Source organism: Cnephaeus nilssonii, assembly GCF_951640355.1.
Source record: "Cnephaeus nilssonii genome assembly, chromosome: 6".
NCBI lineage: Eukaryota > Metazoa > Chordata > Mammalia > Chiroptera > Vespertilionidae > Cnephaeus > Cnephaeus nilssonii.
The window spans coordinates 60507075-60526534 of record NC_137077.1 but is presented as its reverse complement, the minus strand read 5'-3'; positions in this window follow the sequence as shown (position 1 = coordinate 60526534).

Sequence of the window (19460 nt, the reverse complement as noted above, 5' to 3'; positions counted from 1 at the left end):
CAATGGAACAGAACAGTGATTCCCAAAATAGACTCCCACACACATGTTCAATTGATTCTTCACAAAGTTGTCCAGGTAATTAAGTGAAGGAAAGGATAATCTTTTCAACAAACAGTGACAACAACTAGGATTTCCATAGCGGGAAAATGAAATTTAATCCTCCTTCATATCCTACATAATAAAAAGGTAGTATGTAAATTACCATCACTCCGCTACGCCCACGATTGGGCCAGCGGGAGACACAGGGGGCGGGACTCGGGGTGGCTGGGGTGGTGATTGGGCCGGCAGGACGCTGAGCTCGCGTTGCAGCACAGACGGGCCTCTGGGGCAGCGAGCCGGGCGTTTGGAGGTTTGGAGGCTGCGCGGGTGGGCGGGCGGCGCGGCTCCCGGGGGAGGAGTCTGGCGGCAGTTGGGCTGCAGGAGCACGTGGCGGTGTCCCGGTGTCCGCAGAGGACACGGGTTTCCACGAAGGCAGAGGAGGCGGCGGCGGCCCCAGCCTTCCTGGGCGGGAGGCGAAGGCAAGACCCCTGCCTGGGCTCCGGCCGCAGGAGGATCACGCCCCCGCCCCGCCTCGCCCTAGGGGCCCAGGGACTTAGGAGCTGCCGGCCACACCGGGTCCTGACCAGCGGACAGACAGCCTACATGTGCATGATTAAATCATGCACTGGTCCTCTAGTCATATATAAAAATGAACTCGAATGGATTACGAACACAAACATAAAGCTAAAATAGAATACTTATAGAAGAAAACAGGAAAATCTTTATGATTTTGACATATACAAAGATTTCTTAGAATGCTGCATATTTTTTAAGATTCAAAGGGCTTTGGAGTTAAGTAGACTCTAGTTCTGTCACTGATGATATTTAAGCTTATAGTCTCCTTATTTTACAACTTTAATTCAAGTTTCCTCTTCAGTTGGGCTTTTCATAAAAATTAAATGAAATATTATATATTAAGTATTTAGCACACTGCTTATTTCATAGTATAGACCCACAAAATGGTAACTATTAATATAAACAAAGGTGACTGTCACATACATGGACTTTTATAAGATTTGCCTAAATTTTAGCCCAATTCTGCAATTTTAAAGCATTCCAGTGAGTAACAGCAAGGTAAAAAGTTGAAGCTGAGGGTTACATTTTCTTAAGCTGAAGTTCCTAAAGTTATGGTCATTAAGAAAACAATAATAAATTGGATGTTATTAAAACTAAAAACTTTTGCTCTTTGAGAACAATCTATAATAATAAAAGCATAATATGCAAATCGACCGAACGACCAAACAGCAGAACGACCATCCAGACGACCTTCTAGACAACCACTCTATGACATGCACTGGCACCAGGCCAGCCAAGGTGGGTGCGATGCGATTGGTCGGGGGCCCCCGCCATTGCCCCACAATTTCGATTGGTCAAGGCCCCCTCCCCCCTGCCATTGCCCCACAATTGCCCCGCAGAGGGAAGCCCAGGCCAGCCAAGCAATTGCACCCCATGCCAGTTGCCCGCAGATGGAGGTGACTGGTGGCAGGGGATGGGGGCAGCACTGCACAGATGGCAAGCAGTGGCAGTGGCAGGGGTGGGGCCAGCTGCCGGCAGCCAGGCGAAGGAAAGCCCCAATAGGCCCTAATCGCAGGCCAGGCCTAGGGACCCTACCCGAGGGGTCCTGGATTGTGAGAGGGTGCAGGCTGGGCTGAGGGACACACTTCCCCCCGCCCCCGCACAAATTTCGTGCACCAGACTTCTAGTATTTAATTAAATAAAAAGGCAATTGGGTTATTTTATCTTTAATAAGGAGACAATAACCCAATTGAAAAATGGGCAAAATATTTGAAGACACTTGTCAAAAGAAAATATACAGATGGCCATAAACATATGACAGTATGCTCAACATCACTCGTTATTAGAGAAATGTGAATTAAAACAACGCAATACCACTACACACCTACTACAAAGTCTGAAATTCAAAAGGATGACCATACCGAGTATTGGCAAGGATGTGAAGCAGCCATTTCTTCCATACTTTGCTGGTGTAAAATGGCTGTGGGGTTCAGAATGAGCCACCCCAAGATGTGCCTCAGTGGTATGCAGATTATTTTGAGATAAAGTCAATTTTAGCTTCAAGCTCAAGAGAAACTTCATGACTGTGCTTGTCATCAATAAACAGCCAGCATCTATCTAGAAGAATTCAAATGAAAGAAAGGCCTTGACCACAATAATAGATAATCAGAGGTAACTTCCTTTGACCTATTTATAGGACAGGGAAAACTTCTATTTACTAAATGTCTGTTCTTCTTAGCATCCTGCAATAATGACCTTTTGAAGTTCCCAAAGTACATTACCTCGTCCCTCGCTCAGATGTCTTATATACCTCCATCCCCCTTTCTATCTATGAAGCTCTTGTGTATGTGGGACTCTGACTCTCTCATGTATGTGGGGTTCCTGTACGCATAATATTACATTTGATTTTCTCTTGCCAATCTGCCTCCTGTTGATTTGATTATTTGGTCATCCAAAAAGAACCAGAAGAGGGAAAAGGGAATTTTTTTTCCTTTCCCCACATGGCATGCCCACTTTGGATAACAATTTGACAGGTTCATATAAGGTTAAATATACATTTACTATACAATCTAGCAATTCTACTCCTAGGTATTTGTCCAGGAGAAATGAAATATATATCTACACAAAGATTAAATATGAATATTAATAATAAAAACTCTATTCACAATGAGCAGAAATCTACAACCAGAATCTATCAACAGGTGAATGTTAACTAAAAGTGGAACTACTAAAATTGAACTATTTTGGAGCTACTCTGTAATAATAAGGAATGAACTACTAATACACATCAATCTGGACGCATTTCAAAACTTTTTTTAAAAATATATTTTATTGATTTTTTACTGAAAGGAAGGGAGAGGGACAGAGAGCTAGAAACATTGATGAGAGAGAAACATCGATCAGCTGCCTCCTGCACACCCCCTCCTGGGGATGTGCCCACAACCAAGGTACATGCCCCCGACCAGAATCGAACCCGGGACCCTTGAGTCCGCAGGCCGACGCTCTATCCACTGAGCCAAACCGGTCAGGGCCAAACTTTTTTTTTTACTTAAAAAGCTAGACACAGAAGAGTATGCAGTATATAATTCCATTTACTTAATTTTTTAAAACAGAAAAAATTAATCCATTGTAAAAGAAAGCATAATAACATTTGCCCTCAGTGGAGGGTGGAGAGAGAATGACAACAAAGGAACATGAGTGAATTTTCTTGGGTGACAAAAAATTTTACATTTTTGTTAAAACTTACTTAACAGTACACTTAAAAGGGTGCATTTTATTATATGTAAATGATATGTCAATAGAGTTTATTTAAACTGTAAAAACCTAAATTATATATTATATGTACCTCTGATCATAAAACTAATTCCCAGTTTATACTCCCTCCCAAGAGCATATAATCATATCTCTTTTTTCCCTACACTGTTAACAACACTAGAGATGTTAAATCTTTTAAAATTTTGTTCCATTTTGTTATGCTATTAGAGGTATCTAATTGACTTGCATTTCCCAGGTATTAATGACTTGTCTGAAATGCTAACTTATTATTTTGTTGTTGTTGTTAATCCTCACCCAAGGATATTTTTTCCATTGATTTTTCAGAGAGAATGGAAGGGAGGAGGAGGAGGAGGAGGAGGAGGAGGAGGAGGAGGAGGAGGAGGAGGAGGAGCGAGGAGAGAGAGAGAGAGAGAGAGAGAGAGAGAGAGAGAGAGAGAGAGAGAGAGAGGTGAGACAATTGGTTGCCTCCTGCACGCGTCCTGACTGGGCCAAGGATCCAGCCTGCAATCGAGGCACATGCTCTTGACCACAATCAAATCCTGCTTGGGCTGATGCTCTAACCAAATGAGTAACCATCTAGGGCTGAAATGCTAATTTTTAACCTTTTGCACTCGGATGTCGAGATTAAAATTACTCTTTGAATGTATCAATAATTTGAAATATAAAAAAATCCAAATAAATAAGTTTGTATGAAAAGAAACTCCAGTTTTTTATTCTACTGCCGCGCTTTGTAAAATCTGGGGTATTTAAAAAATTAAATCCCGAGTAGAATAAAGGAATCGAGAAAAAAGCAAGCGAGTGCAAAGGGTTAAAGGGGCAAAGTGAGAGCTCTCCTTCCCAGAAGCATGCCCTTGCCTTCTCCCACCCCCTTCTTTCCCCAAACTCTAAGGGACCCCAGGAGGCTTGCAACCAGGGCAGCAATGGGCAGTTCAAGCCCGGCAAACCCCTGAACCTGTCTTCAAGTCCCCTTTTTCTCTGACTTCTTAGTGAGCCAAAGTAGACCAGCCTAGGCTCATTTCCCCAGCTCTTCCTTATTTCGCTCTCTCTCTCTCTCTCTCTCTCTCTCTCTCTCTCTCTCTCTCTCTCACTCTTTCTCTCTCTCTCTCCCTCCCTCCCTCCCTCCCTCCCTCCCTCCCTCCCTCCCTCCCTGTTGTTACGGTTTCTCTCCTCTCTCCGAGCTATTTTTGGTTGTTCCTTACCCCATCAGCATAATCATTTACAGGTCAATTGGTAAGTCCTTTGTAATAGTTCTTGTATCAGCATCATTTCCGTCCTCTCCATTACTTCTGCCTCTTTAGTTCCTTTGCCCTCTTTTTATTCTATTATTAACAGGCCAGCTAAGTCCTTACCTCTAGGTTCTTCATCCAATCCATCCTTCTTCTCTCCATAGCTAATTTTCTTGAAGGATGCCTCTAAAATGATGCTTACAGAATAAAAAACAAACAGGAAAAAAACAACAAAAAAATGTCAAGGGGCTGCTTACTAAATAAAATCCCAATACCAGCATTGAAGATACTCCAGAATTGGGCTGCAATCTGCATTCCTAGACTTACATTCCATTATTTTTTTTATATCTACTCAGGCTGTGCAGTGTAGTGGCTGAAAGCTGTTATTATTATCTCTGCATTAACAAAAGCAACATGGAAAGCCAAATGTTTTTAAATGAGCTGTATGCAGAGAAACCTCTGGCACTTCATCAAATATTCAGAAAGGCCTCATTCATATGCCACAGATGTTTCTGTGGTCTGGTTTTCTTGCAAAGTACATGTTTCCTTCAGGTCTCCCACCATAAAAATGGCATGTGCCTTTTCTGTGTTATTTGGAGACATACTTAGTTAGTCCGTTCTCTAAACCAAGATTCATATTCAGAAAACAGCCTTTTGAACTTGAACAAACCCTTATTTTACATACTCTAAGGAACCTTGGTTACGCTTTCAGAATAATCTTTTTCTTTGTTTTAAATAATACAATCTGTATTAAGTTAAACAAATAATAATTGAAGACAAACTGTGAGGTATGCTGTACTAGTAAGGGCCTACAGAAAATTAAAAGATGAGTAGGGCAAAGCCCTTTAAACATCTTGCAATCTGGTAAAAGGTCAAGATAATAAATCCTGGAAATCTTTAACTGAAAGTAAAAATGTTTTCATTGCTACTAGAGGCGAACAGAATGCTCTAGTGGCTTAAAGAAAAGCCACGTCACATCTGGTCTGTCAGTGAAGGCTTTTGGACAAGACCTTTGTCAGGGACGGATAGGCAGAGATGGTTCAGGAAAGCTTTCTAGGCAGAAGGAATATTAAGGGTAGACCCAGACAGTTCGGAAAGTGTTTGGGGTTTCCAGAGAGGAACAAGTGTGCCAGGCTGACGGGCCCATACTGTCCCTAAAGGGGGAAGTTAGTGATATAAGTTAGAACTCTCTTCCTAGAAAGCCTGGAGAGGCAGGCTGAGGGGTTTAGACTTAAGTCCAGAGCAAGGAGCCTGTGAGGTAGTACATAATAAATGCCTGATTGGCACGATGTTTGAGGAAGGTTAACCTGTACGGGTAGAAGACGGGAGAAGAAATAGAAACTAAGGAGAAAAACTAGGAGTAAAACTCAACACTGGATGAAGTAATACATTGTGGGGAGAGGAAGGTAAATAGATGTGGCATTTTTAAGCTTTTACGGGGCGGAGCAATGCATTAAAGCGAGAGAAGGAAGAAGAGTCACTTTGTGCAGCTATGATACAGGCACTGGGCTCAACTGTTTTGTTGAGGGAATTGGGAGAGATAAGACGTCTCCAGGGTTTCCAGATGAAGGGATGGAGAGAATGTTTGTTCCATGAAGAGAAATTGAGAGATTAAGTGGTAGTTTAATTTGGATGTGTTGAGCTTAATGTGCTGGTGGTGATCTTTAATAGAAATTGAACATAATACAAGGGAGCTAAGGAGCGGTGTCCAGGCAGGTGACACAGGCTTGGAAATCATCCAGGTAGTAGTGATGGCAAAAGCTGAGGATAAGATCACCAAAGGAGAGCATGTGGAGAGAGAAGGGCTCTGTGCTGATTGATAATAATATTGATAATCCTCAGCACCATTAAAACACTACTGAATGAGTAGCATCATGCCAAACACTTCTTATGTTTTAGCTCATTAAATTATCACAATAAAGAAATCTGTGAAAGCTATCATTATGACTAATTATTAATGCATAATGTAAAAAATTAATTTTTAGAAGTAGAATCCCAGGTGATTTCAAGATGTCAAGTAGTGAGGAGGGGGCCTTAGAGGGATAAGGAAAGAGCACCAAAGTTTAATGTCTTCTTCAGAGGATGCTGATTCACTCCAGCTGTTGGCTAGTAAAATAGAAAAAGTGAATTAAAGAGTGTTGAAGGGATACAGTATGCCGTCTAGTCACTGGAAGGAAAAATAGAATGTAAAATCAAGTGCCTGTAAAGGTATTTACAGTTATGAACCTTTACAATTTAACAACATAGCTTTAAACCATACTTATAAACTATTTGAAATAGAGACATGCTTACAAACCCACAATCATTGTGGAAGCTGTCTTACAAAGAAGTCTGGGTTGGAGGAAGTGGCTTCTGTGTCTGGCAGCCTGAAACAGAAGCTGCCCACCCCCAGAAACACACCTGGATAACCAGGGCCTCCTCACAATGGACCTAATGCTGTGAAACATGGATGACACACGGAAGCCGACCAAAATGTGTGTTCCCTATAAGGGGATGGCTCTCATGAGGGAAGAAGGGACAACTACACTACGTATGTCCATTTCTTACCCCAAGCAGAGAAGTCACTCTGTCTTCCTCGGGGAAGTTTGAGGAGCTGTGTAAAGGAACGGGATGCGTAGGAAAAATTTTTCTCGTGAAAATCGGAGGAGTGTAGAGGATGTATAGTCCAACGAACTGGATCAAAGGATGTGAAGGCTTTGTCGGATAAACCCAGCCAGGTCACTTCCAACAGGGTTTGACCAGATAATATGTAGTAACTACTAAAGACTGAGGTGTGCCAGCCACCGCACATTGCCTATGCAATTTCCCTTTCCCTCTTTTCCTTGTAACAGATTATGATTTGAGACTGGCACTGTGCCCTGCTTGTAAATTCTCAGCCTCCCTTGCAACTGGGGATGGATATGTTATACATGTCTTACCTAGGAGATGGAAACCAGAGTCGGCCAGTGATTCCTACGAAGCTTTGCTTTCTGGATTTAAACGCCATCTTTTTCCTCCCTTCTTATTCCCGCCTGGAACACAGAAGTGACGTCTGGCTCTGAAGCATCCACCTTGTAACCAGAATGAGAACCACTCGAGAACGAGACAGAACTAGAGGCATTCCTGGAAGACATTATTGAGCAGCTACATCAGTCCTGCTGGGTCTTCTCTGTGGACCAGGCCATTTATCAACACAAAGGGACATTATTCCTATTTAATGAGTTCAGCTTTAAATTATATGTCTTATAATTATCTGTCTGGTTTATATTTGCAAATGAATTATTTTACATATCTTTCTTTTAAATAACCTGATTTTATTTTTCCATTCCAAATCTGAGTTTTGACTTTTTACTAAGAGAATTAAATTCATTTACATTTGCAATCATACTTCTTACAGTTATGTATTGGTTTGGAAGATGTAGAAATTCATCTTGAACTAGCTTAAGCGAAATGGAAATTCAATGGCTCTTGCATTCAGAAAAGGCAAGAGTGCAGCTGGAGACCCACTGAGCCAGAGCCTTGACACTACCGATTGTTTTGCTCAGCTCCCTTCTTTAATTCTCTCTAACTACTTTAAATCACACACACACACACACACACACACACACACACACACACACACAGCTTTATCTTCAAAGTGAACAAAAACTTTCACATGGGTCTAGCTGAACAAACCCTGGAGGAGAAGTATGATGTTCATAGTTTGTGTCAGATGTCTCTGTGCTTGTGCACAGTTTCCAGGGCTGGGTGGTGAGGGGTGAGGATGATGAGGTTCTAAGATTGATGCAGCTTATCTCAGATATTCACTTCCAGATAAGCTAGGTAGGCTAGGTCTGTAAGATCATGTCCAAGGATGGTATCTCCACTTGAAGGCTATGGTTAGAGCAGGAATGGGGGCATGGGACTTTGCTCAGAAAAATGCAGGGGTACTGGGCAGAAAAAGAGGTAAATGATCATTTTAATTGTTACAGAAATAAAATGTCTCCTTTAATACTACCTGAGTTTTTCTTGTCTTTCCTCGTCTTAGATGTGGACTGTTCAGCTTGTTCTTATTCTCTGTAATAATTAAGAAGGAAAGCATCCTTTTTCAATGAAACGATTCTCAGAATTTTGCCTTCTAGTTATTAAAATCGAGAGCAACATAAGAACTTTACTCCCCTTTATGAATGATGTAGAACCCAGGACTTTGGTTTCCTTTGAAACTTCTCCTTTCTTTTCTGTGTTTATTTTTCTATGTCATTTAGACTGTAGACATAAACTGATCATTGTCTTTGTGCTAAATCATTTGTTTCAAGTAACTTTAATTCAAATGTATACACTATTTTTATAAATTAAATTTATCTCTACATATTTAACTTATTTATTTCTGTAATCACTTCAGCTACTACTTTTGCTTTCCTGAATCTAAATATTTATTAATATGTTGGGGTCCTGAAGAAGGCTATTATTAGGGCATTTATCTGGGGAGACAATATGAGTCCTTGGAGACCTAAAAATGTCATGCTAGGGCTTTCCTACTGGATAATAAATGGCCTCCATAGCTCAGAATGGGTGGGACGTCAATGCCTTGGTTACTGAGTCATGGTCACTATGGCAACAAGTAATGAGCAAGAACAAGGTTCTTGTATTTTAATCCTACTTCACAGACAGGCAGGATTATTTTGTTTCTTAACAATATCTGACTACTTTTTTTATTGTACCGCTAGTGGCCCCGTGCACGAAATTCGTGCATGCCGGGGGGGGGGGGGGGTGGTTGGGTTCCCTCAGCCCAGCCTGCACCCTCTCCAATCGGGGACCCCTTGGGGGATGTCTGACTACCGGTTGGACATCCCTCTCGCAATCTGGGACCGCTGGCTCCTAACTTCTCACCTGCCTGCCTGCCTGATCGCCCCTAACTGCCTCTGCCTGCCTGCCTGATTGCCCCTAACCCCTCTGCCTGCCTGCCTGCCTGATCGCCCCTAACTGCCCTCCCCTGCTGGCCTGATTGCCCCAATTGCCCTCCCCTGCCAGCCTGATCGCACCTAACAGCCTCTGTCTCAGCCCCCACCACCATGGCTTTGTACGGAAGGAAATTGGACATCCGGAAGATGGCTGGTCAAACTGGTCTAATTAGCATACTACTCTTTTAGTAATATAGATAGATTATATAGGATAAGATTGCTCAAAGGGGAGGGAAAAGCCTTTTTCATCAGGAGGAGATGCTCTTGGCAGACAAAAATACATAATCCCTATATCTGGACTGATAGCCAGCCATATGCACTATATTGCCAAACCAGTCATTAAAAAATTGAACAGCTTTCTTACATCTTACACCAAATAGCTATTGCCCTTAAAACCCCTCCTCAGTCCCCACCTTAGGTTCTGCCTCAAAGTTCACCCAGATTAGGTTCTGATTGGTCAGTTTCTATGCCAGTCAGCGTCTCCGGGCCTATCAACGGGCATGATCAGAGAGGTGGGGCTGATCAGCAGCCACAATGGAGGCCCAAGAGAAAGAGAGGTGTGGCTGCTGGCCAGGCCCGGAGCAAAAGAGAGAGGCAAGTGCTGATCAACAGCTGCCACCGGAGGCTACGGATCAGACCCTGCTTCTCTCTCCAGGCCTCTGTCTGGGCCTGATCCGCAGCCCCCTCTGCAGTCAGTGCTGGGTCGGGGCACGGTGGCAGTCAGTGCTGGGTCACCATGGCAACCCAGCACTGACTACTGGTTGGTCGAGCCTTCGATCATTTTGGATGTTATGGACCCTGGGTTTTTATATATTAGTATATGTTCATAGAAGACTTTCATTGTTTAATATATTTTCCTAGTTAATTAGGAGGGAATTTGGAAGATATTTTTTAAATTGTATTCTTTGTCACCACTTTAAGCAGAAGGTGTGAGTAGTTCTGTGATTCTACAGCTGGGTTTGGCAGCTTCCAAGCATGAGCAAAGAAAATGATGTAAGGGGTTCCCTAAACTTGAAGCCTGGTAGATAGGCTAGGGCACAAGTTTACATACTGGTGAGAGAGTTCAGTCTAGTGTTCAAACAAGAGCACTACTGAACTGTATAGAGTCATACTGGGCAGGAAGGTAAATGAAGTTGCAGCAGGTAGGTAATCAGAAAGAACAGGAAAATGTAAAGAATTGAATTTATTATCTGACAAAACAGCTAAGCTCAATGAGATACTATGACAAGAAGGGGAAATGTCAGAATTGAAAATCTCATTGCATCTTAGTTGTTCATATCCTCAATTCAATGTTTCAAGTTTATCCTACATTTTACTTGAATGTTACAGTCAGTATCAGTTTGATGCCATTGGTCCATTATTGGGTTATCTTTCTTTCTATTGCATAATTTTTAAAATCACTTTTCCTCTGGCTCTTATAAATGTATTTGTTGCTTATTTTACGTAAGTTAGGTTTCTAACCTAACTTTTGAACTTTCTTATCTCCTACCCTAATTAAGAGTCAGGGATAAGAGACCCAATTTCCCCTCTAAGAATAATGCCACCTCTGTCTTAACCATCAGCTCTGGTTTTTAAATTTTCATTCTCAATGTATCCAATATAACAAAAAAGTTTCGTAATTATGCATATGCAGGAGAACAATGTGTGTGTCTGTTCTGAAGCAGAGAAGAGTTAAAAGGATAGACTAATGTTACTTCAACTTGGTAAACACAGACTTATTATGCATGCCACAGAGCATTCAGAATGATGAAAAAGTTCTTCGTGATTTCCTGATTATATAATTGGGCTTTATAATTTATGTCCTACTACAGACCCTGCTAAAGATTTCATGAACTGCTTCACTGTGGTTGTGACAAAGCCCAGACTCAAACTCTGGTGTTTAAATTCCAAGTTGTGCCCTTTCTACTATTCCACATTGCATCTTCATTTGTGTCTTGTGTGTCCTCTAAGACTATAACTTCCTGAGGGCAGGCACTCACCATATTCGTGGTTGAAATTTGCCTAAGTCCATGTGTGTAAAAGGACTTATGTAGAAAGAAGTTGGAATATGAAGAATTAACTACATTGCTAGAATATAACTCTTATTCCTTTATATTTAAGCACATTTTATTTTATTAAGTATAATAGAATTTAAATTAATTAACTATCATACAAATCATTATATAATATTAAATGTGGGAGTAATACTGAAACCCACTGGAAATAAAGGAGGAAAATTTTGAATTGGAATTGCTTGGTTCAAAACGTTCTCTAAGATAAATATAATATACTGGTAAATCAAATCCTCCTCCAATAATCTATGTATATAGTCATTGTCACTTGAACTACTCTTTCTTTCCAATTTTCACCTCAATTTGAACCTTATTCCAGGCACATCCACACGTAATTACAACATTGGAAGCATTCTCTAGCGATGGTTTTGTCTCTTATTCTCACTCAAACATTGCAGCGTTAGCATTCCCTGGATCAAGGTAGCTATGCACTTAGTCATTTATAACTGTGTAATAGTCTGTCTTCCCCTATTGTTAAACATGTACCTGGTTTCTAATGTTTTTGCTATTGTAAATTATACTTCAAGGAACACTCTTGCACCTAAGTCTGTGTCTGTACCTTTGATCATTTCCCTGGGATAAATTCCTACATCAGCCAGGATTTTAGCAGGAAATTGATGGCATATTCAAAGTGTTCAATTTAATGCACATTTTTTCATATAATAAAGGGACTGATTAACAACAAGTGGTGTGGGCAGGGTTAAGGTAACCAGCAAGGAATGGTGAAGCACTCAGGGATTGGCAAACAAGCCCTTACCATTCCTAGACCTGAGGTAGAAGGAGGGGTATGGGGAGAGATGGTATTTGTGGAGCACAGAGGGAACCTCAGCTGAGCATACCTGCTGCCCCGCGGGGAACTGTGGCCTGAAAGCTGTGCTTCTCAAAGCTGGTCCTTACCCCAGCAGCATCAGCAACACCTGGGAACCTATTAGAAATACAAATCCTCAGGCCCTGCCCCATCCAACTGAATCAGAAACAACGCACCCAGGTGATTCTGATGTGCTCAAGTTTGAGAACCACTGGATTCAAAGAACAAAGCCACTCATCAAACCATGGAAGCAGAGAGGGAACAGGTGGCAGGAAGTAAATGTCCCCAAATATCCCTTCGTCTGCCCTCTCTCTCCTTTCAGTGTCTTCATTGGCTAAACCCAACCAGAAGCTAGGAAGCAAGGCAGCCCAGACATCTACTAGTAATATGTGGCCCACACAGAGTAGGACTACATAGAGTAGGACCAACAGGGGAGGAGTGTGATATGAAGGAGCAAAAGAATAAATAGCCCAATTCCTAATGTAGAATCACTGGATCAAAAATATAAACATGTTTATACATTTTAATAAATATTAGCAAGTTGTTTTTCACAACCTCATAAATACACTTTTACCAGCAGTGGCTAAGATGGACAGTCTGGTGGCATTCCTGCTAACTTTGAATATGAGTTTTATAAAAAGTCCATTCTGATTTTGTAAATTAAAAATGGTATCTCGCCCTAAACGATTTGGCTCAGTGGATAGAGTGTCGGCCTGCGGACTGAAGGGTTCCAGGTTGAATTCCAGTCAAGGGCATGTACCTTGGTTGCGGGCACACCCCCAGTAGGGGGTGTGCAGGAGGCAGCTGATCGATGTTTCTCTCTCATCGATGTTTCTAACTCTCTATCCCTCTCCCTTCCTTTCTGTAAAAAATCAATAAAATATATTTTAAAAAATGGTATCTCAGTCTTAGTAATTTGCATATGAGACGATTTTTTAAAATATATTTTATTGATTTTTTACAGAGAGGAAGGGAGAGGGATAGAAAGTTAGAAACATCGATGAGAGAGAAACATCGATCAGCTGCCTCCTGCACACCCCCTACTGGGGATGTGCCCACAACCAAGGTACATGCCCTTGACCAGAATCGAACCTGGGACCCTTACAGTCCACAGGCTGACGCTCTATCCACTGAGCCAAACCAGTCAGGGCATGAGATGATTTTTAAAAACATGTTTACTGACACTTGCATTCTTTCTCGGTATTATCTATTTATGTCCTTTGCCCATTTTTTCCATTGGGATGCTATTTTTTCCCTAATTTGAAAGAGCTTTTTCGATATTAAGATGATTTCTTCTCTTTCTGTCTTATTTGTCATAGGTATTTTTCTCAGATTGTCACTGGTCTTTTATTTTGGATGTATGAAATTTTGCATCATCAAATTTATTATTCTTATTCTTCGTGATGCATCCTTTTACTTGGTTAGCCTTTTCTTCTTTAAAAATTATTTCTTTGGACTGTGATGATGATTCATAACTTGGCTTCTGTATCAGTTTCCTATTACTGTGACAAATTGCCTCACAATTTGTGGCTGAAAATGATACAAATTTATTATCTTACAGTTCTGGGGGGTCAGAAGTCCAAAATGGGTCTCACTGGATTAAAATCAAGGTGCAGGCAGGTCTGTGTACCATCTGGAGGCTCTAGAGCAGTGGTTCTCAACCTTTCTAATGCCACGACCCTTTAATACAGTTCCTCATGTTGTGGTGACCCCTAACCATAAAATTATTTTCGTTGCTACTTCATAACTATAATTTTGCTACTGTTATGAATCGTAATGTAAATATCTGTGTTTTATGATGGTCTTAGGCGACCCTGTGGGTCGCGACTCACAGGTTGAGAACCACTGCTGTAGAGCCTAAGACCATCGGAAAACACAGATATTTACATTACGATTCATAACAGTAGCAAAATTAGTTATGAAGTAGCAAGGAAAATAATTTTATGGTTGGGGGTCACCACAACATGAGGAACTGTATTAAAGGGTTGCAGCATTAGAAAGGTTGAGAACCACTGCTCTAGAGTCTAGAGGAAAAACTGGTTCCTTGCCTCTTCCAGTTTCTAGAAGCTGCCTGCATCCTTGGCAAGTGCTCCTTTCCTCTACCTTCAGAGTGCATCATTCTAATCTCTGCTTCTGTCATAACATCTTCTCTCAGACACGCCTGTCTTCCTCCCTTACTTATAAGGACCCTTGTGATCACATTGGCCCACCTGGATAATCCAGGAAAATCTCACTAAGTCAAGGTTCTTAACTTAATCACACTGGCAAAGTCTCTTTTGCCATAAAAAGGTAACATATCCTTAGATTCTAGAGATTAGGACATGGACATCTTTAGGGACCTTTATTCTGCCTACTGCAGGACCTACCACCCCATTCTAGCCTCCTGCTCAGCATGGTCCAGTGTAGAAACTCACTAGGTACATTTGCCTCTTCCAAGAGATATATTCCAGACATCCTCTCCAGGTTTACATTACCTTTTGTTAAGGACCATTTTATCATCCCCTTTCTTTTAAAAATTGCCCACAGAATAGTAAACGATTTTGTTGACTCTGATAATTTTCCCCATAGCCCGAAGAGAGCTTCTGTGACCAAATTCCCCACCTTCATAGCTTGTTTTCCTTTTACTTAGCATTTGGTTGAATCCCGTGACCTATTTTTGCATATCTACAGCTAATTTATTTGTGAAGCTAAATATCTGTCAAATGTCACACTCTCTCTTATACTTATGGTAACTTCCAATTTGCATCACACTCAGAGCATGAAACCTCAATTTTAGAGGAGTTCATTATATTCCAATATTCATGATTTAAGAAGTATATCCCTATTCATTGAAATGAACATTTACTTTTTCAGTCACCAACACTGCTTAGTGTTGGGGATATAAAGAAAAAGAGGACATCATCTTTTATGTCCTCAAGGTCAAAGGGAAAACATGGTTCCAATTACCTTTGTCATATGTTTTCAAATAAAAAATAAAGTAAGTTCATATGTTTGCCTTTTTTATTGACACGTAAGCTCATTGAGAACTTAGAATTAGTGTCTGGTATGTGTATTTGTATATGCATGTTTATAGATGCACTACGTATTCTGAAAAGAGAATGTGGTATATAGTGAGTTTATAATAATATCATTATTATATTGGCTCAAATCTTGGTTCTACCATTTATTTGCTTCTTAATCTTATTTGAATAATTAACTTCTATGAGCCTTAGTTTACAGATCTGTAAAATGAGAGTGAGAGTACCCACCTCACTGGGACTTTGTAAGTATTAAATAAGTAACATAAGTAAAAACACTTGGAATACTAGTAGCCTGGCATATAGTCAATCCTAAAATGTGTGGGTGAAGTCAGAATGTAAAGCAGAGGTGGTTTCCTTATAATGCAGAATGATTAATAGCACACACTCTATAGCCAGGCTGCTTGGTTTTAAATCCCAACTCTACCATTTATTGGCTATGTGACCTTGACTATAAAGTGGGAATAGTAATAATTATTGTTATTAGAGTCATCACAAAGAGTATATAAATTATATACTCTAACACATGTAGCATGCTCAGAAGAGTGGCTATCAACTGGTAAAGGCCATATAATTGTTGAATTATATATCTCCCTAAACTATAGTTCCTCAACATAGGGTATTAGTTATATTAACTGATATAGTTATATTAATTTTATTAGCTATAGTTCCTCAAAATAGGGTATTAGTTATATCCTATATAATAAAAGCATAATATGCAAATCGACTGAATGGCTGAACAATAGAACAACCTTCCGGACGACCATCTGGACAACCATCCGGGACCACGCTATGACACACACTGGTGCCAGGCCAGCCAAGGCGGGTGCAATGCGATTGGTCAGGGGCCTGGTGATTGCCCCATGATTGCCCAGCAGAGGGAGGCCCAGGCCACTGGCCTGCAGGGCGATCAATGCGGGGGGTGGGGGGCCTCCACGACCGCCCCAAAGAGGGAGGCCCAGCCCTGGCCGGTGTGGCTCAGTGGATGGAGTGTCGGCCTGCGGACTGAAGGGTCCCGGGTTCGATTCCGGTCAAGGGCATGTACCTTGGTTGCGAGCACATCCCCAGTAGGGGGTGTGCAGGAGGCAGCTGGTCGATGTTTCTCTCTCATGTTTCTCTCTCATCGACATTTCTAACTCTCTATCCCTGTCCCTTCCTCTCTGTAAAAAATCAATAAAATATATTTAAAAAAAAAAAGAGGGAGGCCCAGGCCACCAACAGGCGGGCTGTGGAGGGTGGGCAGGGCCTCCCTCTGTGAGGGATACCCGGGTCCCAGGTGCTGGAGGGAAGCTGGTGCCGGCAGGCAGGGGAAGGAAGGCCTACTCTTGCAGGAATTTCGTGCATCAGGCCTCTAGTTAACTAATAGTTATATTAATTTCATTGACTAAATGTGTAGTTTCTCAACATAAGGTATTTCAGCTTCTAGTACAGTGTGATATTATGAAGAGACCAGTGTCCTGGGTTGACCCACATTTTTAAGCAAGACTGAACAAGGCACTACTCCTGTGAGCTGGTGTCCTCCTCCATGAAATAGGAACACTATTCTCTGCCTAACCCTGGATTCTTTTATCATCAACACATTAGTATCACAGACAACCCGGGGTTTAAATCCTGATCACTGGGTATTTTACCTTGCATGAGTAAGTATGAATGTGTTTAAATGGAGAAAAACGATTTCTATAGCCTGCATCATAGTTCTTCCTAAGCAGGGGCGGGGGGGGGGGGGGGGGGGGGGGAGGGCGGCACTGTTTTAATCTAGGAAAACATCTTAACGGTGAGTTGCAATGGAAATGGGACCTAAGAGTATCTATTAAAAGGGGGAATTTTAACTAAACTATGCTTAATGGAGAAATAAAACAGAAATCAGGGATGAGGGAGAACATGAGAGAAGGAAGAGAGGATAAAAGGGGCATGAGAACATGGCAGGAGGCTGGAGTCTGGAGAAAGCTAGCCAGTAGAAATTTAGGGTGAATAAAGAACTTGTAGGAAAAGGCATGTCTAATATTCCAGTCTATGTTTGCATTTCTACGATGTAACCCCCCATTTCCTTCCCAAGACGTCACTAAAGTCTGATGTGTCTGCACGTGTGTGTGTGTGTGTGTGTGTGTGTGTGTGTGTGTGTAGGTGGGGAATAAAGAGCCAGCAGTGAGCAGTGTGGCCTTCCCCACATTCACTTCTTCCTGACACTGTGTGAGTCTAAGGACATCGTGTGAGAATGACGATAGATTTGGGATTTGGGGTGGCAACGAGGAGCAGAATGCATGGTGGTCCTGAGAAGCATCTCTTCTCCACCATATAGGAGGGGGTGACCTTAAGAGGCTGAGAAAAAGTTGCAAATACCTTATTTCCTACTGTGAGGTACTTGTGAAATATCTCAAATATAGGGTTTCCTATACAGGGTTGTTTTGTGTGTTTTTTTTTTTTTTTTTGGTTTGTTTGTTTTTTGCTCTTACTTGATTTAACAAAGATGCCCAGAGTGCCAAATAAGGGCCAGGCACTATCCTAGATCCTAGGGACACAGCAGTAAGCAGAACAGACAGAACTTAGTTTTAGGGAGTGCTGAGGTGGGGAATAGAGAGACTATTTCGTGCCTAAGACTATTTCAGCCCTGGCTGGTGTGACTAAATGTTTAGAGCACCAGCCTGCTTTCCAAAAGGTCACGGGTTCAATTCAATTTCTGGTCAAGAGCACATACTCTGTCAGGGCGCGTGGGGGAGGCAACCAGTCGACGTGTCTTTCTCACATTAATGTTTCTCTATCTCTCTCCCTTCTTTCCTTCTACTCTCTCTGAAAAGCAATGGAAAAAATATCCTTAGGTGAGGATCAACAACAACAAATACACACACACACAGATGGTGATACATGCTACAAATCAAAAGAAAGCAGGGAAGAGAGATGGAGAGTGTCAGAACAAGGTGGAGAGCGGGGCTGATTTACTGTAAAACAGGGAGGGACAGAAAACTCCCACCACAGAAATGAATTTGAGCAAAGACCTGAAGAAGATGAGGGAATAAGACTTGTGGAAGTCTGAGAGAAAAACATTTCGGGAAGAGGAAATAAGAGATGCACTGGTCTTGAGCTAGATTATGACCAATGGGTTGGGAGATCAGTGTGGAGCCAGTGTGGCCGGAGGGAAGGCAAGAAGCTCTGGGAAAGTCGCAGAGAGTCAGAGCGGTAGGGGGTGCTGTGCGGGGGAAGCACGATTGCACAGAGGGTCTGAACCCTGAGTGCAGAGCCAGCTCAAAGCAGCCAATCCTGGCTGCGGAATGTCAGGGTAACTGGGAACTTCCCTTTTTCCAGACCCTCAGGATGCAAACAATGGCGCCAGGGCACAGACCACAAATTCCCTCATTGTTATTGTTTTATTGTTACCGTGTTAATTGTTGACCGTTAACTATCCCTACGCCCACCTATGTAAAAGAAGCCTGTGTCTACCTTTTACTTTTTGTCCAATCCCAGAGGTTTCCCCACTTTATTTTCTCCCACCTCCCTAACCTATCACCAATGGGTTTCATGTAACCCACTTGCATCTCCTCCTTTGATGGTAATTTATAAAAATAGATGGAAACCGCCATTCCCCGGAGCATTGTCTCAATGCGTTGAGATTCTGCTTCCTGGCAATTGTCGACAGTTTGGGTCAAATAAACTCACAAAAATTCTTAAGGGGTTCGAATGTTTCTTATGTTAACAGCAGGTTTTAAAAGAGCCCCCTGTGATTCTCGCGTGCAGCCAGGATTGACAACCCCTGATAGGAGCCCTGAGAGCAACTGGAAAGCTTCTCCCAGAGAAGGGAGGGAGACTTCTGCACAGTTTGAGGCAGAGAAGTGAATTATCTGTTCTGATTTAGAGTTTACCTCCCTGGCTTGTGTGAATGAAAAGAGGCCACATGCTAACCTGACCAGCTCAGGGAAGGCCTGTGTGGCAGTCTAACAAACTCAGAGACCTAAAGTAACCACCAAGGATGGTCTGAAGTTAAAACCTTTTCATTAAAAAGCAGTTTATAGTGGGTAGTCTTGTCCTAGGCCAGTATCTTCCCTGACAAAGATCAACTTCAATCTTTACTGAGCCTCTTGTCTTTTTGCATCTAAGATAACAGACCTGTGGAATGT